Below are 24232 nucleotides of genomic sequence, written 5' to 3'. Positions count from 1 at the left end.
TTTTGGGAGAGGCAGGTTTTTCAGGGCGACGGGGCACAGGCCGCTGACACTGTGATGGGCTGGTTTCGTTACATCGATGATGTACTGATGATATGGGAGGGTGACGAGACCAGCCTATCTGTTATGTCTGCTAATGAAAGGTGTAATGAAGGCAATCCAGAGACACAGTGTGCCTAGCGATCCGAGCGCACACAGTGATCTGACAAATACCAAAAAACAAAAGAACGAGCTCTGAGACGTGGAAACTCTGTAGACTGCACACCTGATCCTATCCTAAACACAACTAATAGCGGCTGTGGATTGCGCCTAGCAACTACCTATGCAACTCGGCACAGCCTAAGAAACTAGCTAGCCTGAAAATAGAAAAATAGGCCTGACTTGCCCCCAGAGAAATACCCCAAAGGAAAAGGCAGCCCCCCACATATAATGACTGTGAGTAAGATGAAAAGACAAAAGGTAGGGATGAAATAGATTCAGCAAAGTGGGGCCCGATAATCTTAGACAGAGCGAGGATAGTAAAGCGAACTTTGCAGTCTACAAAAAACCCTAAAGCAAAAACCACGCAAAGGGGGCAAAAAAGACCCACCGTGCCGAACTAACGGCACGGCGGTACACCCTTTGCTTCTCAGAGCTACCAGCAAAACAAAAGACAAGCTGGACAGAAAAAAAGCAACAAAATAGCAAAAAAGCACTTAGCTATACAGAGCAGCAGGTCACAGGAACAATCAGGAGAAGCTCAGATCCAACACTGGAACATTGACAAGGAGCAGGGATAGCAGCATCAGGCGGAGTTAAGTAACGAAGCAGCTAACGAGCTCACCAGAACACCTGAGGAAGGAAGCTCAGAAGCTGCAGTACCACTTGTGACCACAGGAGTGAATTCAGCCACAGAATTCACAACAGTACCCCCCCCTTGAGGAGGGGTCACCGAACCCTCACCAGAGCCCCCAGGCCGCCCAGGATGAGCCGCATGAAAGGCACGAACAAGATCGGGAGCATGAACATCAGAGGCAAAAACCCAGGAATTATCTTCCTGAGCATAACCCTTCCATTTAACCAGATACTGGAGTTTCCGTCTAGAAACACGAGAATCCAAAATCTTCTCCACAATATACTCCAATTCCCCCTCCACCAAAACCGGGGCAGGAGGCTCAACAGATGGAACCATAGGTGCCACGTATCTCCGCAACAACGACCTATGGAATACATTATGTATGGAAAAGGAGTCTGGGAGGGTCAAACGAAAAGACACAGGATTGAGAACCTCAGAAATCCTATACGGACCAATAAAACGAGGTTTAAATTTAGGAGAGGAAACCTTCATAGGAATATGATGAGAAGATAACCAAACCAGATCCCCAACACGAAGTCGGGGACCCACACGGCGTCTGCGATTAGCGAAAAGTTGAGCCTTTTCCTGGGACAAGGTCAAATTGTCCACTACCTGAGTCCAGATCCGCTGCAACCTGTCCACCACAGAATCCACACCAGGACAGTCCGAAGACTCAACCTGTCCTGAAGAGAAACGAGGATGGAACCCAGAATTGCAAAAAAATGGAGAAACCAAGGTAGCCGAGCTGGCCCGATTATTAAGGGCGAACTCAGCCAACGGCAAAAAGGACACCCAATCATCCTGGTCAGCAGAAACAAAACATCTCAGATATGTTTCCAAGGTCTGATTGGTTCGTTCGGTCTGGCCATTAGTCTGAGGATGGAAAGCCGAGGAAAAGGATAGGTCAATGCCCATCCTACCACAAAAGGCTCGCCAAAACCTTGAAACAAACTGGGAACCTCTGTCAGAACCAATATTCTCAGGAATGCCATGCAACCGAACCACATGCTGAAAGAACAAAGGTACCAAATCAGAGGAGGAAGGCAATTTAGCCAAGGGCACCAGATGGACCATTTTAGAAAAGCGATCACAGACCACCCAAATGACTGACATCTTTTGAGAAACGGGAAGGTCAGAAATGAAATCCATCGAAATATGTGTCCAAGGCCTCTTTGGGACCGGCAAGGGCAAAAGCAACCCACTGGCACGAGAACAGCAGGGCTTAGCCCTAGCACAAATCCCACAGGACTGCACAAAAGTACGTACATCCCGTGACAGAGATGGCCACCAGAAGGATCTAGCCACTAACTCTCTGGTACCAAAGATTCCAGGATGACCAGCCAACACCGAACAATGAAGTTCAGAGATAAGTTTATTAGTCCACCTATCAGGGACGAACAGTTTCTCCGCTGGACAACGATCAGGTTTATTCGCCTGAAATTCTTGCAGCACCCGCCGCAAATCAGGGGAGATGGCAGACACAATGACTCCTTCCTTGAGGATACCCGCTGGCTCAGATAAACCCGGAGAGTCGGGCACAAAACTCCTAGACAGAGCATCCGCCTTCACATTTTTAGAGCCCGGAAGGTACGAAATCACAAAGTCGAAGCGGGCAAAAAATAACGACCAACGGGCCTGTCTAGGATTCAAGCGCTTGGCAGACTCGAGATAAGTCAAGTTCTTATGATCAGTCAATACCACCACGCGATGCTTGGCTCCTTCAAGCCAATGGCGCCATTCCTCGAATGCCCACTTCATGGCCAGCAACTCTCGGTTGCCCACATCATAATTACGCTCAGCGGGCGAAAACTTCCTGGAAAAGAAAGCACATGGTTTCATCACTGAGCAATCAGAACCTCTCTGTGACAAAACCGCCCCTGCTCCAATCTCAGAAGCATCAACCTCGACCTGGAACGGAAGAGAAACATCTGGCTGACACAACACAGGGGCAGAACAAAAACGACGCTTCAACTCCTGAAAAGCTTCCACAGCAGCAGAAGACCAATTAACCAAATCAGCACCCTTCTTGGTCAAATCGGTCAATGGTTTGGCAATGCTAGAAAAATTACAGATGAAGCGACGATAAAAATTAGCAAAGCCCAGGAACTTTTGCAGACTTTTCAGAGATGTCGGCTGAATCCAATCCTGGATGGCTTGGACCTTAACTGGATCCATCTCGATAGTAGAAGGGGTAAAGATGAACCCCAAAAATGAAACTTTCTGCACACCGAAGAGACACTTTGATCCCTTCACAAACAAAGAATTAGCACGCAGGACCTGAAAAACCATTCTGACCTGCTTCACATGAGACTCCCAATCATCTGAGAAGATCAAAATGTCATCCAAGTAAACAATCAGGAATTTATCCAGATACTCACGAAAGATGTCATGCATAAAAGACTGAAACACAGATGGAGCATTGGCAAGTCCGAACGGCATCACTAGATACTCAAAATGACCCTCGGGCGTATTGAATGCAGTTTTCCATTCATCTCCTTGCCTGATTCTCACCAGATTATACGCACCACGAAGATCTATCTTAGTGAACCAACTAGCCCCCTTAATCCGAGCAAACAAGTCAGATAACAATGGCAAGGGATACTGAAATTTAACAGTGATCTTATTAAGAAGGCGGTAATCAATACACGGTCTCAGCGAACCATCCTTCTTGGCTACAAAGAAGAACCCTGCTCCCAGTGGTGATGACGATGGGCGAATATGTCCCTTCTCCAGGGATTCCTTCACATAACTGCGCATAGCGGCGTGTTCGGGCACGGATAAATTAAATAATCGACCTTTAGGGAATTTACTACCAGGAATCAAATTGATAGCACAATCACAATCCCTATGCGGAGGTAGGGCATCGGACTTGGGCTCTTCAAATACATCCTGATAATCAGACAAGAACTCTGGGACCTCAGAAGGGGTGGATGACGAAATCGACAAAAATGGAACATCACCATGTACCCCCTGACAACCCCAGCTGGACACCGACATGGAATTCCAATCCAATACTGGATTATGGGTTTGTAGCCATGGCAACCCCAACACGACCACATCATGCAGATTATGCAACACCAGAAAGCGAATAACCTCCTGATGTGCAGGAGCCATGCACATGGTCAGCTGGGCCCAGTACTGAGGTTTATTCTTGGCCAAAGGTGTAGCATCAATTCCTCTCAATGGAATAGGACACCGCAAAGGCTCCAAGAAAAACCCACAACGTTTAGCATAATCCAAATCCATCAGATTCAGGGCAGCGCCTGAATCCACAAACGCCATGACAGAAAACGACGACAAAGAGCATATCAGGGTAATGGACAGAAGGAATTTGGACTGTACAGTACCAATGACGGCAGACCTAGCGGACCGCTTAGTGCGCTTAGGACAATCAGAAATAGCATGAGTGGAATCACCACAGTAGAAACACAGCCCATTCAGACGTCTGTATTCTTGCCGTTCAACTCTGGTCATAGTCCTATTGCACTGCATAGGCTCAGGTTTAACCTCAGGCAATACCGCCAAATGGTGCACGGATTTACACTCGCGCAAGCGTCGACCGATCTGAATGGCCAAAGACAAAGACTCATTCAAACCAGCAGGCATAGGAAATCCCACCATGACATCCTTAAGAGCCTCAGAGAGACCCTTTCTGAACAAAGCTGCCAGCGCAGATTCATTCCACTGAGTGAGTACTGACCATTTCCTAAATTTCTGACAATACACTTCTATATCATCCTGACCCTGGCACAAAGCCAGCAAATTTTTCTCAGCCTGATCCACTGAATTAGGCTCATCGTACAGTAATCCGAGCGCCAGGAAAAACGCATCGACACTACTCAATGCAGGGTCTCCTGGCGCAAGAGAAAATGCCCAGTCTTGAGGGTCGCCGCGCAAAAAAGAAATAATAATCAAAACTTGTTGAATAGGATTACCAGAAGAATGAGGTTTCAAGGCCAGAAATAGCTTACAATTATTTTTGAAACTTAGAAACTTAGTTCTATCTCCAAAAAACAAATCAGGAATAGGAATTCTTGGTTCTAACATAGATTTCTGATCAATAGTATCTTGAATCTTTTGTACATTTATAACGAGATTATCCATTGAAGAGCACAGACTCTGAATATCCATGTCCACACCTGTGTCCAGAATCACCCAAATGTCTAGGGGAAAAAAAAAAAAGTGAACACAGAGCAGAGAAAAAAAAAATGGTGTCAGAACTTTTTCTTTCCCTCTATTGAGAATCATTAGATGGCTCCTTGTACTGTTATGTCTGCTAATGAAAGGTGTAATGAAGGCAATCCAGAGACACAGTGTGCCTAGCGATCCGAGCGCACACAGTGATCTGTCAAATACCAAAAAACAAAAGAACGAGCTCTGAGACATGGAAACTCTGTAGACTGCACACCTGATCCTATCCTAAACACAACTAATAGCGGCTGTGGATTGCGCCTAGCAACTACCTATGCAACTCGGCACAGCCTAAGAAACTAGCTAGCCTGAAGATAGAAAAATAGGCCTGACTTGCCCCCAGAGAAATACCCCAAAGGAAAAGGCAGCCCCCCACATATAACGACTGTGAGTAAGATGAAAAGACAAAAGGTAGGGATGAAATAGATTCAGCAAATTGGGGCCCGATAATCTTAGACAGAGCGAGGATAGTAAAGCGAACTTTGCAGTCTACAAAAAACCCTAAAGCAAAAACCACGCAAAGGGGGCAAAAAAGACCCACCGTGCCGAACTAACGGCACGGCGGTACACCCTTTGCTTCTCAGAGCTACCAGCAAAACAAAAGACAAGCTGGACAGAAAAAAGCAACAAAATAGCAAAAAAGCACTTAGCTATACAGAGCAGCAGGTCACAGGAACAATCAGGAGAAGCTCAGATCCAACACTGGAACATTGACAAGGAGCAGGGATAGCAGCATCAGGCGGAGTTAAGTAACGAAGCAGCTAACGAGCTCACCAGAACACCTGAGGAAGGAAGCTCAGAAGCTGCAGTACCACTTGTGACCACAGGAGTGAATTCAGCCACAGAATTCACAACACCTATCTAACTTTATGCGGTACCTTAATGACAATTCTTTTAATTTAAAATTTACGTGTAATTTTCACAAAAAACATATTGATTTTTTGGATATTAGCTTGTTTGTCGGGGAGGATGGGAGGTTGGAAACAGACCTATATAGAAAAGACACTTCTGTTAATGCACTCCTACATGCCTCCTCGGCACACAGCTATTCCACAATTAAAGCCATCCCAGTTGGCCAGTATCTCAGAAACAAACAGATCTGCTCAACAATGACCCGGTTTGAGAGACAATCCACGATCTTGGCGGAAAGATTTAAGTCCAGGGGATATAGCGCCCGTAGTATAAAAACTGGATATAGACGTGCACAACGTACAGAGAGAAGAGATCTATTGAAACCATCCAAAAAGAAGGACGAAGTGAGTGATTACAGGATGAGCTATATTTCTACATCAAATTGCCAGTGGGATCGGATCCATGGAATTTTGAAAAAACATTGGCCAGTACTGCTCACGGACTCAGTCTTGGCAGCCCATATACCAAAAGTGCCGCACATGACTCAGAGGAGGAGCAAAAACTTGCGTGACCATCTGGTAAGAAGCCACTATGTGGCGAAAGAAAAAAGACTGTTTGATTATGGTGGCCCAAAGAATGGCTGCTTCCCCTGTGGGTCATGTGTGGCATGCCCCAACATTTTAAGATGTGATACATTTATGACATCTGACGGGAGCAGGGAATTCAAGATTCGTGAACACATTTCCTGTGGCACGTCATACGTGATTTATTACGCTACTTGTCCCTGCTCCCTGATATATGTGGGGCTAACTTCTAGGGAGCTAAAGATCAGGGTCCGTGAGCATGTGCGTGATATTAAGGCCGCAAAGGAGGAGTTAGATATATCTACTTTAAAAACCTTACCTAAACATTTTAGGGAATTCCATGGATCCGATCCCCGTGGTTTAAAGGTTAGAGGTATCGACTGCATTCACGGTGGAGTGAGAGGTGGAAACCTTAAACAAATTCTCGCTCAGCGTGAGTGCAGGTGGATTACAATCTTGGATACCTTATCCCCAAAGGGGTTAAATGAAAAACTCACTTTTGCACCCTTTTTGTGATGCTTTATATTTGAGACTATAGTATGTCCTGTTCCACCCGCGGTATATATAGGTTCAATGTTATGTAACTACTTTATTTGTGATATTACTTAGTAATTTTTTCCAAGTTGCTTTATTTTAATTTCTTGTCCTGTTTGTCCTTTTAGTGTACTTTTCGTGTTTGTACTGAGCATATATGGGACACAGAAGACTGACTCCGTTCTTTGGGGAAGTTTTATTGGGAGGATGAGGAGAAATCATCGGCGGTCGTCAGAAAGGAAATTCTTATAGTTATAGAGCGTTATGTAACAGTTAATGTTAACATTTGTAGTAAATCCTTATATATAGGTATTGTGTACTATGTCACCTCAACATTTATGTCACAATAAGAATTTTGTTCAAGTAGTGACTTGTGGTTTATTACTTGCTATTGTAATGCACTCACGATGCACTTTAATATAATATATTCGGGATCACTTTTTATGCTCGTTATATTGTGTGTCTTATATAAATTGTTGTCTCCATTTGGTGACTTTTATGCGTTTATTTCACGTTAATCCATGTTATACATGGTTATTTTATATATTTTTGTATGGTAGTATTGATTCGACGATCCTCTCCCTTGTATGTTTAGGAGGGGAATCGCTGATTTTTTACGTTCACTTTCACTTCCCATTACCTATATATTTAGGGATTTCTCTCTTTGTTTTTTCTTTTCTATTTACATCATGGCCACTGTTGGTGCGCGTGCGCACTGCGATTTATCTTGCACAGCGTACGATATATTTTTTAACCCCTTCCCGACCCATGACGCCACGTAGGCGTCATGAAAGTCGGTGCCAATCCGACCCATGACGCCTATGCGGCGTCATGGAAAGATCGCGTCCCTGCAGGCCGGGTGAAAGGGTTAACTCCCATTTCACCCGATCTGCAGGGACAGGGGGAGTGGTAGTTTAGCCCAGGGGGGGTGGCTTCACCCCCTCGTGGCTACGATCGCTCTGATTGGCTGTTGAAAGTGAAACTGCCAATCAGAGCGATTTGTAATATTTCACCCATTATAACAAGTGAAATATTACAATCCAGCCATGGCCGATGCTGAAATATCATCGGCCATGGCTGGAAATACTAGTGTGCCCCCACCCCACCCCTCCGATCGCCCCCCCACCCCCCCGATCTGGCCGGTACACTGCTCCGGCTCCCCTCCGTCCAGTGCTCCGCTCCCCCCCGTGCTCGTGTCCGCTCCCCCCGTGCTCCAATCACCCCCCCGTGCTCCAATCACCCCCCCTGCACTCCGATCCACCCCCCCCCGTGCTCCGTTCCACCCCCCCGTGCTCCGTTCCAGCCCCCCCGTGCTCCGTTCCACGCCCCCCGCGCTCCGTTCCACCCCTCCCGCGCTCCGATTACCCCCCCCGTGCTCCGATCCCCCCCCCCGTAGTCCCCCCCGTAGTCCCCCCCCACCCTATCATACTTACCGATCCAGCCGTGGTCCCGTCCGTCTTCTCCCGGGCGCCGCCATCTTCCAAAATGGCGGGCGCATGCGCAGTGCGCCCGCCGAATCTGCCGGCCGGCAGATTCGTTCCAAAGTGCATTTTGATCACTGAGATATAATCTATCTCAGTGATCAAAATAAAAAAAATAATAAATGACCCCCCCCCCTTTGTCACCCCCATAGGTAGGGACAATAAAAAAATAAAGAAATTTTTTTTTTTCCACTAATGTTAGAATAGGGTTAGGGGTAGGGGTAGGGTTAGGGTTAGGGGTAGGGTTAGGGGTAGGGTTAGGGGTAGGGTTAGGGTTAGGGGTAGGGGTAGGGTTAGGGGTAGGGTTAGGGGTAGGGGTAGGGGTAGGGGTAGGGGTAGGGTTAGGGGTAGGAATGTGCACACGTATTCTGGTCCTCTGCGGATTTTTCCGCTGCGGATTTGATAAATCCGCAGTGCTAAACCGCTGCGGATTTATGGCGGATTTACCGCGTTTTTTTCTGCGCATTTCACTGCGGTTTTACAATTGCGATTTTCTATTGGAGCAGTTGTAAAACCGCTGCGGAATCCGCACAAAGAAGTGACATGCTGTGGAATGTAAACCGCTGCGTTTCCGTGCAGTTTTTCCGCAGCATGTGTACAGCGATTTTTGTTTCCCGTAGGTTTACATTGAACTGTACACTCATGGGAAACTGCTGCGGATCCGCAGCGTTTTCCGCAGCGTGTGCACATACCTTTAGAATTAGGCTATGTGCACACGGTGCGGATTTGGCTGCGGATTCGCAGCAGTGTTCCATCAGGTTTACAGTACCATGTAAACATATGAAAAACCAAATCCGCTGTGCCCATGGTGCGGAAAATACCGCGCGGGAACGCTGCGTTGTATTTTCCGCAGCATGTCAATTCTTTGTGCGGATTCCGCAGCGTTTTACACCTGTTCCTCAATAGGAATCCGCAGGTGAAATCCGCACAAAAAACACTGGAAATCCGCGGAAAATCCGCAGGTAAAACACAGTGTCTTTTACCCGCAGATTTTTCAAAAATGGTGCGGAAATATCTCACACGAATCCGCAACGTGGGCACATAGCCTTAGGGTTAGGGTTGGAATTAGGGTTGTGGTTAGGGTTAGGGGTGTGTTGGGGTTAGTGTTGTGGTTAGGGGTGTGTTGGGGTTAGGGTTGTGATTAGGATTATGGCTACAGTTGGGATTAGGGTTAGGGGTGTGTTGGGGTTAGTGTTGGAGTTAGAATTGAGGGGTTACCACTGTTTAGGCACATCAGGGGTCTCCAAACGCAACATGGCGCCACCATTGATTCCAGCCAATCTCGTATTCAAAAAGTCAAATGGTGCTCCCTCACTTCCGAGCCCTGACGTGTGCCCAAACAGTGGTTTACCCCCACATATGGGGTACCAGCATACTCAGGACAAACTGCGCAACAATTACTGGGGTCCAATTTCTCCTGTTACCCTTGTGAATCTAAAAAAATGCTTGCTAAAACATAATTTTTGAGGAAAGAAAAATGATTTTTTATTTTCACGGCTCTGCGTTGTAAACGTCTGTGAAGCACTTGGGGGTTCAAAGTGCTCACCACATATCTAGATAAGTTCCTTGGGGGGTCTAGTTTCTAAAATGGGGTCACTTGTGGGGGTTTCTACTGTTTAGGCACACCAGGGGCTCTGCAAACGCAACGTGACACCCGCAGACCATTCCATCAAAGTCTGCATTTCAAAAGTCACTACTTCCCTTCTGAACCCCGACGTGTGCCCAAACAGTGGTTTACCCCCACATATGGGGTATCAGCGTACTCAGGAGAAACTGGACAACAACTTTTGGGGTCCAATTTCTCCTGTAACCCTTGGGAAAATAAAAAATTCTGGGCTAAATAATTATTTTTGAGGAAAGAAAAATGATTTTTTATTTTCACGGCTCTGCATTATAAACTTCTATGAAGCACTTGGGGGTTCAAAGTGCTCACCACACATCTAGATAAGTTCCTTTCAGGGTCTAGTTTCCAAAATGGGGTCACTTGTGGGGGGTTTCTACTGTTTAGGCACATCAGGGGCTCTGCAAACGCAACGTGACGCCCGCAGAGCATTCCATCAAAGTCTGCATTTCAAAACGTCACTACTTCAATTCCAAGCCCCGGCATGTGCCCAAACAGTAGTTTACCCCCACATATGGGGTATCACCGTACTCAGGAGAAACTGGACAACAAATATTGGGGTCCAATTTCTCCTGTTACCCTTGGGAAAATTAAAAAATTCTGGGCTAAATAATTATTTTTGAGGAAAGAAAACGTATTTATTATTTTCACGGCTCTGCATTATAAACTTCTATGAAGCACTTGGGGGTTCAAAGTGCTCACCACACATCTAGATACGTTCCTTTGGGGGTCTAGTTTCCAAAATGGGGTCACTTGTGGGGGGTTTCTACTGTTAAGCCACATCAGGGGCTCTGCAAACGCAACGTGACGCCCACAGAGCATTCCATCAAAGTCTGCATTTCAAAACGTCACTACTTCACTTCCGAGCCCCGGCATGTGCCCAAACAGTGATTTACCCCCACATATGGGGTATCAGCGTACTCAGGAGAAACTGGACAACAACTTTTGGGGTCAAATTTCTCCTGTTACCCTTGGGAAAATAAAAAATTGCAGGCTAAAAGATCATTTTTGAGAAAATAATTTTTTTTTTTATTTTCATGGCTCTGCGTTATAAACTTCTGTGAAGCACTTGGGGGTTCAAAGTCCTCACCACACATCTAGATTAGTTCCTTTGGGGGTCTAGTTTCTAAAATGGTGTCATTTCTGGGGGATCTCCAATGTTTAGGCACACAGGGGCTCTCCAAACGTGACATGGTGTCCGCTAATGATTGGAGCTAATTTTCCATTTAAAAAGCCAAATGGCGTGCCATCCCTTCCGAGCCCTGCCGTGCGCCCAAACAGTGGTTTACCCCCACATATGGGGTATCAGCGTACTCAGGACAAACTGGACAACAATATTTAGGGTCCAATTTCTCCTATTATCCTTGGCAAAATAGGAAATTCCAGGCTAAAAAATCATTTTTGAGGAAAGAAAGATTATTTTTTATTTTCATGGCTCTGCGTTATAAACTTCTGTGAAGCACCTGGGGGTTTAAAGTGCTCAATATGCATCTAGATAAGTTCCTTGGGGGGTCTAGTTTCCAAAATGGGGTCACTTGTGGGGGAGCTCCAATGTTTAGGCACACAGGGGCTCTCCAAACGCGACATGGTGTCCGCTAACAATTGGAGCTAATTTTCCATTCAAAAAGTCAAATGGCGCGCCTTCTCTTCCGAGCCCTGCCGAGTGCCCAAACAGTGGTTTACCCCCACATATGAGGTATCGGCGTACTCGGGAGAAATTGCCCAACAAATTTTATGATCCATTTTATCCTACTGCCCATGTGAAAATGAAAAAATTGAGGCGAAAAGAATTTTTTTGTGAAAAAAAATTACTTTTTCATTTTTACAGATCAATTTGTGAAGCACCTGAGGGTTTAAATTGCTCACTAGGCATCTAAATTAGTTCCTTGGGGGGTCTAGTTTCCAAAATGGGGTCACTTGTGGGGGAGCGCCAATGTTTAGGCACACAGGAGCTATCCAAACGCGACATGGTGTCCGCTAACGATGGAAATAATTTTTCATTCAAAAAGTCAAATGGCGCTCCTTCCCTTCCGAGCCTTACCATGTGCCCAAACAGTGGTTTACCTCCACATGTGAGGTATTGGTGTACTCAGGAGAAATTGCCCAACACATTTTAGGATCCATTTTATCCTGTTGCCCATGTGAAAATGAAAAAATTGAGGCTAAAAGAATTTTTTTGTGAAAAAAAAGTACTTTTTCATTTTTACGGATCAATTTGTGAAGCACCTGGGGGTTCAAAGTGCTCACTATGCATCTAGATAAGTTCCTTGGGGCGTCTAGTTTCCAAAATGGGGTTACTTGTGGGGGAGCTCCAATTTTTAGGCACACGGGGGCTCTCCAAACGTGACATGGTGTCCGCTAAAGAGTGGAGCCAATTTTTGATTCAAAAAGTCAAATGGCGCTCCTTCCCTTCCAAGCCCTGCCGTGCGCCAAAACAGTGGTTTACCCCCACATATGAGGTATCAGCGTACTCAGGACAAATTGGACAACAACGTTCGTGGTTCAGTTTCTCCTTTTACCATTGGGTAAATAAAAAAATTGTTGCTAAAAGATAATTTTTGTGACTAAAAAGTTAAATGTTCATTTTTTCCTTCCATGTTGCTTCTGCTGCTGTGAAGCACCTGAAGGGTTAATAAACTTCTTGAATGTGGTTTTGAGTACCTTGAGGGGTGCAGTTTTTAGAATGGTGTCACTTTTGGGTATTTTCAGCCATATAGACCCTTCAAACTGACTTCAAATGTGAGGTGGTCCCTAAAAAAAATGGTTTTGTAAATTTCGTTGTAAAAATGACAAATCGCTGGTCGAATTTTAACCCTTATAACTTCCTAACAAAAAAAAATTTTGTTTCCAAAATTGTGCTGATGTAAAGTAAACATGTGGGAAATGTTATTTATTAACTATTTTGTGTCACATATCTCTCTGGTTTAACAGAATAAAAATTCAAAATGTGAAAATTGCGAAATTTTCAAAATTTTCGCCAAATTTCCGTGTTTATCACAAATAAATGCAGAATTTATTGACCTAAATTTACCACTAACATGAAGCCCAATATGTCACGAAAAAACAATCTCAGAACCGCTAGGATCCGTTGAAGCGTTCCTGAGTTATTACCTCATAAAGGGACACTGGTCAGAATTGCAAAAAACGGCAAGGTCTTTAAGGTCAAAATAGGCTGGGTCTTGAAGGGGTTAATATAGTTTTTCGTATGAGAGTATTGACTTTGCGATCCTCTTCCCTGTATGTTTAGGAGGGGGATCGCCGATATTAGATGTTCACTTTTTACCTGTATATTCAGGGACTTCTCCCCCTTTCTTTTCTCCTCCTTCTTATGTATATCATGACCGCTGATGGTGCGCGTGCGCACTGCGACCCATCCCGCACAGCATACCACTATGGGCGACAGAGATGCACAGTGCGCATGCCTCTGACGTCATCGGGTGGATTTTCACCCGCATGCGCTCTGTGTAATGACGCCGATAGGAGGCGGCTCTTTGTGTGTGAGGAGGGACGCGGGCGCATGCGCCGCCTTCCAATCAGCGGGTCATATCCTCATAAAAAGACGGGCAGTTGCAGGATGAGTTTACATCCCCTTTGAGAAAGCCATCAGAACGCGAAACGCGCGTCAGGGGTCATAGGGCGGGCCACTGTAATTCCGCGACTTACAATGGGTAAGCATGCCAGTGATGTATACGATCTTTAAAACTGGGTGGTGCTGTTTATACATGTGTATTTGTGATGCAAATTTGATCTTCCTTTATATGAATGTGAAAGCACCTGCAGCAATGGAGCTGCTTCACACACATGGATATATGCTATGCCAAGTCTGATTAATGGAGATGCATGTAAAGAAGCTGCGGAGACACCATCACGTGTTTCTCGACGCAAGCAGTGAATAGCCAGGCCTTTCCCCGGGAAGGAACAACCACGGGAAAGGCAGCATCCTATAAAGGAAAGCCACCTATGCCAAGCATGGTATCCATCCACAGACAGCTGTTTCGGGGTTTTTGCCCCTCATCAGTGTGGAGTAGGAATCTAGCTATTAGGAGCAGTGCCTAGTAAATAGGCTATAAAGGCACAAATGATTGGCCTCGGGGAGACCAAAACATCCAACACCGCGGAGACACCATCACGTGTTTCTCAACGCAGTGATTCCAGAACACTGCCCCCATCCCTCATGGGAAATATGCAGATGCATGTAAAGAAGCTGCGGAGACACCATCACGTGTTTCTCAACGCAAGCAGTGAATAGCCAGGCCTTTCCCCGGGAAGGAACAACCACGGGAAGGGCAGCATCCTATAAAGGAAAGCCACCTATGCCAAGCATGGTATCCATCCACAGACAGCTGTTTCGGGGTTTTTGCCCCTCATCAGTGTGGAGTAGGAATCTGGCTATTAGGAGCAGTGCCTAGTAAAAAGGCTATAAAGGCACAGATGATTGGCCTCGGGGAGACCAAAACATCCAACACCGCGGAGACACCATCACGTGTTTCTCAACGCAGTGATTCCAGAACACTGCCCCCATCCCTTATGGGAAATATGCAGATGCATGTAAAGAAGCTGCGGAGACACCATCACGTGTTTCTCGACGCAAGCAGTGAATAGCCAGGCCTTTCCCCGGGAAGGAACAACCACGGGAAGGGCAGCATCCTATAAAGGAAAGCCACCTATGCCAAGCATGGTATCCATCCACAGACAGCTGTTTCGGGGTTTTTGCCCCTCATCAGTGTGGAGTAGGAATCTGGCTATTAGGAGCAGTGCCTAGTAAAAAGGCTATAAAGGCACAGATGATTGGCCTCGGGGAGACCAAAACATCCAACACCGCGGAGACACCATCACGTGTTTCTCAACGCAGTGATTCCAGAACACTGCCCCCATCCCTTATGGGAAATATGCAGATGCATGTAAAGAAGCTGCGGAGACACCATCACGTGTTTCTCGACGCAAGCAGTGAATAGCCAGGCCTTTCCCCGGGAAGGAACAACCACTGCTCCTAATAGCCAGATTCCTACTCCACACTGATGAGGGGCAAAAACCCCGAAACAGCTGTCTGTAGATGGATACCATGCTTGGCATAGGTGGCTTTCCTTCACAGGATGCTGCCCTTCCCGTGGTTGTTCCTTCCCGGGGAAAGGCCTGGCTATTCACTGCTTGCGTCGAGAAACACGTGATGGTGTCTCCGCAGCTTCTTTACATGCATCTGCATATTTCCCATAAGGGATGGGGGCAGTGTTCTGGAATCACTGCGTTGAGAAACACGTGATGGTGTCTCCGCGGTGTTGGATGTTTTGGTCTCCCCGAGGCCAGTCATCTGTGCCTTTATAGCCTTTTTACTAGGCACTGCTCCTAATAGCCAGATTCCTACTCCACACTGATGAGGGGCAAAAACCCCGAAACAGCTGTCTGTGGATGGATACCATGCTTGGCATTGGTGGCTTTCCTTTATAGGATGCTGCCCTTCCCGTGGTTGTTCCTTCCCGGGGAAAGACCTGGCTATTCACTGCTTGCGTCGAGAAACACGTGATGGTGTCTCCGCAGCTTCTTTACATGCATCTGCATATTTCCCATAAGGGATGGGGGCAGTGTTCTGGAATCACTGCGTTGAGAAACACGTGATGGTGTCTCCGCGGTGTTGGATGTTTTGGTCTCCCCGAGGCCAATCATCTGTGCCTTTATAGCCTTTTTACTAGGCACTGCTCCTAATAGCCAGATTCCTACTCCACACTGATGAGGGGCAAAAACCCCGAAACAGCTGTCTGTGGATGGATACCATGCTTGGCATAGGTGGCTTTCCTTTATAGGATGCTGCCCTTCCCGTGGTTGTTCCTTCCCGGGGAAAGGCCTGGCTATTCACTGCTTGCGTCGAGAAACACGTGATGGTGTCTCCGCAGCTTCTTTACATGCATCTGCATATTTCCCATAAGGGATGGGGGCAGTGTTCTGGAATCACTGCGTTGAGAAACACGTGATGGTGTCTCCGCGGTGTTGGATGTTTTGGTCTCCCCGAGGCCAATCATCTGTGCCTTTATAGCCTTTTTACTAGGCACTGCTCCTAATAGCCAGATTCCTACTCCACACTGATGAGGGGCAAAAACCCCGAAACAGCTGTCTGTGGATGGATACCATGCTTGGCATAGGTGGCTTTCCTTTATAGGATGCTGCCCTTCCCGTGGTTGTTCCTTCCCGGGGAAAGGCCTGGCTATTCACTGCTTGCGTCGAGAAACACGTGATGGTGTCTCCGCAGCTTCTTTACATGCATCTGCATATTTCCCATAAGGGATGGGGGCAGTGTTCTGGAATCACTGCGTTGAGAAACACGTGATGGTGTCTCCGCGGTGTTGGATGTTTTGGTCTCCCCGAGGCCAATCATCTGTGCCTTTATAGCCTTTTTACTAGGCACTGCTCCTAATAGCCAGATTCCTACTCCACACTGATGAGGGGCAAAAACCCCGAAACAGCTGTCTGTGGATGGATACCATGCTTGGCATAGGTGGCTTTCCTTTATAGGATGCTGCCCTTCCCGTGGTTGTTCCTTCCCGGGGAAAGGCCTGGCTATTCACTGCTTGCGTCGAGAAACACGTGATGGTGTCTCCGCAGCTTCTTTACATGCATCTGCATATTTCCCATAAGGGATGGGGGCAGTGTTCTGGAATCACTGCGTTGAGAAACACGTGATGGTGTCTCCGCGGTGTTGGATGTTTTGGTCTCCCCGAGGCCAATCATCTGTGCCTTTATAGCCTTTTTACTAGGCACTGCTCCTAATAGCCAGATTCCTACTCCACACTGATGAGGGGCAAAAACCCCGAAACAGCTGTCTGTGGATGGATACCATGCTTGGCATAGGTGGCTTTCCTTTATAGGATGCTGCCCTTCCCGTGGTTGTTCCTTCCCGGGGAAAGGCCTGGCTATTCACTGCTTGCGTCGAGAAACACGTGATGGTGTCTCCGCAGCTTCTTTACATGCATCTGCATATTTCCCATAAGGGATGGGGGCAGTGTTCTGGAATCACTGCGTTGAGAAACACGTGATGGTGTCTCCGCGGTGTTGGATGTTTTGGTCTCCCCGAGGCAATCATCTGTGCCTTTAAAGTCTGATTAATGGAACAGTGTGCCTTCCTTTGAGTGCTCAGTTGTTGTTCCCTTATGTACTCTCGTATTATATGTCATTAGAATATATGTTTAATAAAATCTATAAACTTTTTATCTGGTGATATATGTACTCTTCTTTTTGGTGTAGAACTACTACCTGTGTCTGTCTGCGCCACTCAATACTGCTGTCCTCCTTTTAAAAAAGCTGAGCGTCAATAGTCTGGTTTTCAGCCTATAGGAATTTGAAAACTGCATTGGGGCTACTATTTCGCGAGGGCCTACTAACGGTGTCTTCCGCTCCAAGGTGTTCCCCAGGTTTCCTCTCCATTGCTTCGATCTTCTGGCTCTTGTTTAGTAGTTGTTGAAAACAACACTGCATTCGGCCTACAAGTTGGGTCTGGGTTGTAGAGACAGTGTCTTCCGCTCCAAGGTGTTCTCCAGGTTTTCTCTCCATTGCTTCAATCTTCATGCTCGTCTTAAGTAGTTGTTGAAACACCACTACATTAGGCCTACAAGTTGCGTCTGGGTCGTAGAGACGGTGTCTGCCGCTCCAAGGTGTTCTCCGGGTTGCCTCTCCATTGCTTCTATCTTCTGGCTCTCGTTTAGTAGTTGTTGAAACCAACACTGCATTAGGCCTACAAGTTGGGTCTGGGGTGTAGAGACGGTGTCTTCCACTCCAAGGTGTTCTCCAGGTTGCCTCTCCATTGCTTCGATCTTCTGGCTCTCATTTAGTAGCTGTTGAAAACAACACTGCATTAGGCCTACAAGTTGGGTCTGGGTTGTAGAGACGGTGTCTTCCGCTCCAAGGTGTTCTCCAGGTTGCCTCTCCATTGCTTCGATCTTCTGGCTCTCGTTTAGTAGTTGTTGAAACCAACACTGCATTAGGCCTACAACTTGGGTCTGGGGTGTAGAGACGGTGTCTTCCACTCCAAGGTGTTCTCCAGGTTGCCTCTCTATTGCTTCGATCTTCTGGCTCTCGTTTAGTAGTTGTTGAAAACAACACTGCATTAGGCCTACAAGTTGGGTCTGGGTTGTAGAGACGGTTTCTTCCGCTCCAAGGTGTTCCCCAGGTTTCCTCTCCATAGCTTCAATCTTAAAGCTCTTGTTTAGTAGTAGTTGAAAACAACACTGCATTAGGCCTACAAGTTGGGTCTGGGTTGTAGAGACGGTGTCTTCCGCTCCAAGGTGTTCTCCAGGTTTCCTCTCCATTGCTTCGATTTTCTGGCTCTCGTTTAGTATTTGTTGAAAACAACACTGCATTAGGCCTACAAGTTGGGTCTGGGTTGTAGAGACGGTGTCTTCCGCTCCAAGGTGTTCTCCAGGTTTCCTCTCCATTGCTTCAATCTTCATGCTCGTCTTAAGTAGTTGTTGAAACAACACTACATTAGGCCTACAAGTTGGGTCTGGTTCGTAGAGACGGTGTCTGCCACTCCAAGGTGTTCTCCAGGTTGCCTCTCCATTGCTTTGATCTTCTGGCTCTCGTTTAGTAGTTGTTGAAAACAACACTGCATTAGGCCTACAAGTTGGGTCTGGGTTGTAGAGACAGTGTCTTCCGCTCCAAGGTATTCCCCAGGTTTCCTCTCCATAGCTTCAATCTTAAAGCTCTCGTTTAGTAGTTGTTGAAAACAACACTGCATTAGGCCTACAATTTGGGTCTGAGTTGTAGAGACGGTGTCTTCCGCTCCAAGGTGTTCTCCAGGTTTCCACTCCATTGCTTCGATCTTCTAGCTCTCGTTTAGTAGTTGTTGAAAACAACACTGCATTAGACCTACAAGTTGGGTCTGGGTTGTAGAGACGGTGTCTTCCGCTCCAAGGTGTTCTCCAGGTTTCCTCTCCATTGCTTCAATCTTCATGCTCGTCTTAATTAGTTGTTGAAACAACACTACATTAGGCCTACAAGTTGGGTCTGGATCGTAGAGACGGTGTCTTCCGCTCCAAGGTGTTCTCCAGGTTTCCTCTCCATTGCTTCAATCTTAAAGCTCTCGTTTAGTAGTTGTTGAAAACAACACTGCATTCGGCCTACAAGTTGGGTTTGGGTTGTAGAGACGGTGTCTTCCGCTCCAAGGTGTTCCCCAGGTTTCCTCTCCATAGCTTCAATCTTAAAGCTCTTGTTTAGTAGTTGTTGAAAACAACACTGCATTAGGCCTACAAGTTGGGTCTGGGTTGTAGAGACGGTGTCTTCCGCTCCAAGGTGTTCTCCAGGTTTCCTCTCAATTGCTTCAATCTTAAAGCTCTCGTTTAGTAGTTGTTGAAAACAACACTGCATTAGGCCTACAAGTTGGGTCTGGGTTGTAGAGACGGTTTCTTCCGCTCCAAGGTGTTCCCCAGGTTCCCTCTCCATAGCTTCAATCTTAAAGCTCTTGTTTAGTAGTTGTTGAAAACAACACTGCATTAGGCCTACAAGTTGGGTCTGGGTTGTAGAGACGGTGTCTTCCGCTCCAAGGTGTTCTCCAGGTTTCTTCTCCATTGCTTCAATCTTAAAGCTCTTGTTTAGTAGTTGTTGAAAACAACACTGCATTAGGCCTACAAGTTGGGTCTGGGTTGTAGAGACGGTTTCTTCCGCTCCAAGGTGTTCCCCAGGTTTCCTCTCCATAGCTTCGATCTTAAAGCTCTTGTTTAGTAGTTGTTGAAAACAACACTGCATTAGGCCTACAAGTTGGGTCTGGGTTGTAGAGACGGTGTCTTCCGCTCCAAGGTGTTCTCCAGGTTTCTTCTCCATTGCTTCAATCTTAAAGCTCTCGTTTAGTAGTTGTTGAAAACAACACTGCATTAGGCCTACAAGTTGGGTCTGGGTTGTAGAGACTGTGTCTTCCGCTCCAAGGTGTTCCCCAGGTTTCCTCTCCATAGCTTCAATCTTAAAGCTCTTGTTTAGTAGTTGTTGAAAACAACACTGCATTAGGCCTACAAGTTGGGTCTGGGTTGTAGAGACGGTGTCTTCCGCTCCAAGGTGTTCCCCAGGTTTCCTCTCCATAGCTTCAATCTTAAAGCTCTTGTTTAGTAGTTGTTGAAAACAACACTGCATTAGGCCTACAAGTTGGGTCTGGGTTGTAGAGACGGTGTCTTCCGCTCCAAGGTGTTCTCCAGGTTTCCTCTCAATTGCTTCAATCTTAAAGCTCTCGTTTAGTAGTTGTTGAAAACAACACTGCATTAGGCCTACAAGTTGGGTCTGGGTTGTAGAGACGGTTTCTTCCGCTCCAAGGTGTTCCCCAGGTTTCCTCTCCATAGCTTCAATCTTAAAGCTCTTGTTTAGTAGTTGTTGAAAACAACACTGCATTAGGCCTACAAGTTGGGTCTGGGTTGTAGAGACGGTGTCTTCCGCTCCAAGGTGTTCTCCAGGTTTCTTCTCCATTGCTTCAATCTTAAAGCTCTTGTTTAGTAGTTGTTGAAAACAACACTGCATTAGGCCTACAAGTTGGGTCTGGGTTGTAGAGACGGTTTCTTCCGCTCCAAGGTGTTCCCCAGGTTTCCTCTCCATAGCTTCGATCTTAAAGCTCTTGTTTAGTAGTTGTTGAAAACAACACTGCATTAGGCCTACAAGTTGGGTCTGGGTTGTAGAGATGGTGTCTTCCGCTCCAAGGTGTTCTCCAGGTTTCTTCTCCATTGCTTCAATCTTAAAGCTCTCGTTTAGTAGTTGTTGAAAACAACACTGCATTAGGCCTACAAGTTGGGTCTGGGTTGTAGAAACTGTGTCTTCCGCTCCAAGGTGTTCCCCAGGTTTCCTCTCCATAGCTTCAATCTTAAAGCTCTTGTTTAGTAGTTGTTGAAAACAACACTGCATTAGGCCTACAAGTTGGGTCTGGGTTGTAGAGACGGTGTCTTCCGCTCCAAGGTGTTCCCCAGGTTTCCTCTCCATAGCTTCAATCTTAAAGCTCTTGTTTAGTAGTTGTTGAAAACAACACTGCGTTAGGCCTACAAGTTGGGTCTGGGTTGTAGAGACGGTGTCTTCCTATCCAAGGTGTTCTCCAGGTTTCCTCTCCATTGCTTCAATCTTAAAGCTCTCGTTTAGTAGTTGTTGAAAACAACACTGCATTAGGCCTACAAGTTGGGTCTGGGTTGTAGAGACGGTGTCTTCCGCTGAAAGGTGTTCCCCAGGTTTCCTCTCCATAGCTTCAATCTTAAAGCTCTTGTTTAGTAGTTGTTGAAAACAACACTGCATTAGACCTACAAGTTGGGTCTGGGTTGTAGAGACGGTGTCTTCCGCTCCAAGGTGTTCTCCAGGTTTCCTCTCCATTGCTTCAATCTTAAAGCTCTCGTTTAGTAGTTGTTGAAAACAACACTGCATTAGGCCTACAAGTTGGGTCTGGGTTGTAGAGACGGTGTCTTCCGCTGAAAGGTGTTCCCCAGGTTTCCTCTCCATAGCTTCAATCTTAAAGCTCTTGTTTCGTAGTTGTTGAAAACAACACTGCATTAGGCCTACAAGTTGGGTCTGGGTTGTAGAGACGGTGTCTTCTGCTCCAAGGTGTTCCCCAGGTTTCCTCTCCATAGCTTCAATCTTAATGCTCTTGTTTAGTAGTTGTTGAAAACAACACTGCATTCGGCCTACAAGTTGGGTCTGGGTTGTAGAGACGTTGTCTTCCGCTCCAAGGTGTTCTCCAGGTTTCCTCTCCATTGCTTCAATCTTCATGCTCGTCTTAAGTAGCTGTTGAAACAACACTACATTAGGCCTACAAGTTGGTTCTGGGTCGTAGAGACGGTGTCTGCCGCTCCAAAGTGTTCTCCAGGTTGCCTCTCCATTGCTTCGATCTTCTGGCTCTCGTGTAGTAGTTGAAAACAACACTGCATTAGGCCTACAAGTTAAGTCTGGGGTGTAGAGACGGTGTCTTCCACTCCAAGGTGTTCCCCAGGTTTCCTCTCCATAACTTCAATCTTAAAGCTCTTGTTTAGTAGTTGTTGAAAACAACACTGCATTAGACCTACAAGTTGGGTCTGGGTTGTAGAGACGGTGTCTTCCGCTCCAAGGTGTTCTCCAGGTTTCCTCTCCATTGCTTCAATCTTAAAGCTCTCGTTTAGTAGTTGTTGAAAACAACACTGCATTAGGCCTACAAGTTGGGTCTGGGTTGTAGAGACGGTGTCTTCCGCTCCAAGGTGTTCCCCAGGTTTCCTCTCCATAGCTTCAATCTTAAAGCTCTTGTTTAGTAGTTGTTGAAAACAACACTGCATTAGGCCTACAAGTTGGGTCTGGGCTGTAGAGACGGTGTCTTCCGCTTCAAGGTGTTCCCCAGGTTTCCTCTCCATAGCTTCAATCTTAAAGCTCTTGTTTAGTAGTTGTTGAAAACAACACTGCATTAGGCCTACAAGTTGGGTCTGGGTTGTAGAGACGGTGTCTTCCGCTCCAAGGTGTTCTCCAGGTTTCCTCTCCATTGCTTCAATCTTAAAGCTCTCGTTTAGTAGTTGTTGAAAACAACACTGCATTAGGCCTACAAGTTGGGTCTGGGTTGTAGAGACGGTGTCTTCCGCTCCAAGGTGTTCCCCAGGTTTCCTCTCCATAGCTTCAATCTTAAAGCTCTTGTTTAGTAGTTGTTGAAAACAACACTGCATTAGGCCTACAAGTTGGGTCTGGGTTGTAGAGACGGTGTCTTCCGCTCCAAGGTGTTCCCCAGGTTTCCTCTCCATAGCTTCAATCTTAAAGCTCTTGTTTAGCAGTTGTTGAAAACAACACTGCATTCGGCCTACAAGTTGGGTCTGGGTTGTAGAGACGGTGTCTTCCGCTCCAAGGTGTTCTCCAGGTTTCCTCTCCATTGGTTCAATCTTAAAGCTCTCATTTAGTAGTTGTTGAAAACAACACTGCATTAGGCCTACAAGTTGGGTCTGGGTTGTAGAGACGGTGTCTTCCGCTCCAAGGTGTTCCCCAGGTTTCCTCTCCATAGCTTCAATTTTAAAGCTCTTGTTTAGTAGTTGTTGAAAACAACACTGCATTAGACCTACAAGTTGGGTCTGGGCTGTAGAGACGGTGTCTTCCGCTCCAAGGTGTTCCCCAGGTTTCCTCTCCATAGCTTCAATCTTAAAGCTCTTGTTTAGTAGTTGTTGAAAACAACACTGCATTAGGCCTACAAGTTGGGTCTGGGTTGTAGAGACGGTGTCTTCCGCTCCAAGGTGTTCCCCAGGTTTCCTCTCCATAGCTTCAATCTTAAAGCTCTTGTTTAGTAGTTGTTGAAAACAACACTGCATTAGGCCTACAAGTTGGGTCTGGGTTGTAGAGACGGTGTCTTCCGCTCCAAGGTGTTCCCCAGTTTTCCTCTCCATAGCTTCAATCTTAAAGCTCTTGTTTAGTAGTTGTTGAAAACATTACTGCATTCGGCCTATAAGTTGGGTCTGGGTTGTAGAGACGGTGTCTTCCGCTCCAAGGTGTTCTCCATGTTTCCTCTCCATTGCTTCAATCTTCATGCTCGTCTTAAGTAGTTGTTGAAACAACACTACATTAGGCCTACAAGTTGGGTCTGGGTCGTAGAGACGGTGTCTGCCGCTCCAAGGTGTTCTCCAGGTTGCCTCTCCATTGCTTCGATCTTCTGGCTCTCGTTTAGTAGTTGTTGAAAACAACACTGCATTAGGCCTACAAGTTGGGTCTGGGGTGTAGAGACGGTGTCTTCCACTCCAAGGTGTTCCCCAGGTTTCCTCTCCATTGCTTCGATCTTCTGGCTCTTGTTTAGTAGTTGTTGAAAACAACACTGCATTAGGCCTACAAGTTGGGTCTGGGGTGTAGAGACGGTGTCTTCCATTCCAAGGTGTTCTCCAGGTTGCCACATAATCGAAGCTGCATAGAGCCTATTTTGTAATTTTACGCCTACAAAGTCTTTCTGCGGTCCCTCCTTCCAATTGTCCTCCACTGAGCACAACAATGCAGACCGTGTACCCATGTAACCTTTTTTAAACCAGCGTCGAGCCAACTTTGTGGTTTAAGGCCTACTTGTAGTGTATGGCTGCGCCACTCAATACAGCTGTCCTCTTTACAAAAAATGACCTATGGGAGGTGGAGCCGCATATTCATTACTGTAAATGAGCGGCCCCACGTGACCGCATACAGGAGAAGATGCGGCCAGACCAGGAAGCAGCGA

Source organism: Ranitomeya imitator, chromosome 3 (assembly GCF_032444005.1).
Source record: "Ranitomeya imitator isolate aRanImi1 chromosome 3, aRanImi1.pri, whole genome shotgun sequence".
In the NCBI taxonomy this organism is placed as follows: domain Eukaryota; kingdom Metazoa; phylum Chordata; class Amphibia; order Anura; family Dendrobatidae; genus Ranitomeya; species Ranitomeya imitator.
This window is presented reverse-complemented; position numbering follows the sequence as displayed.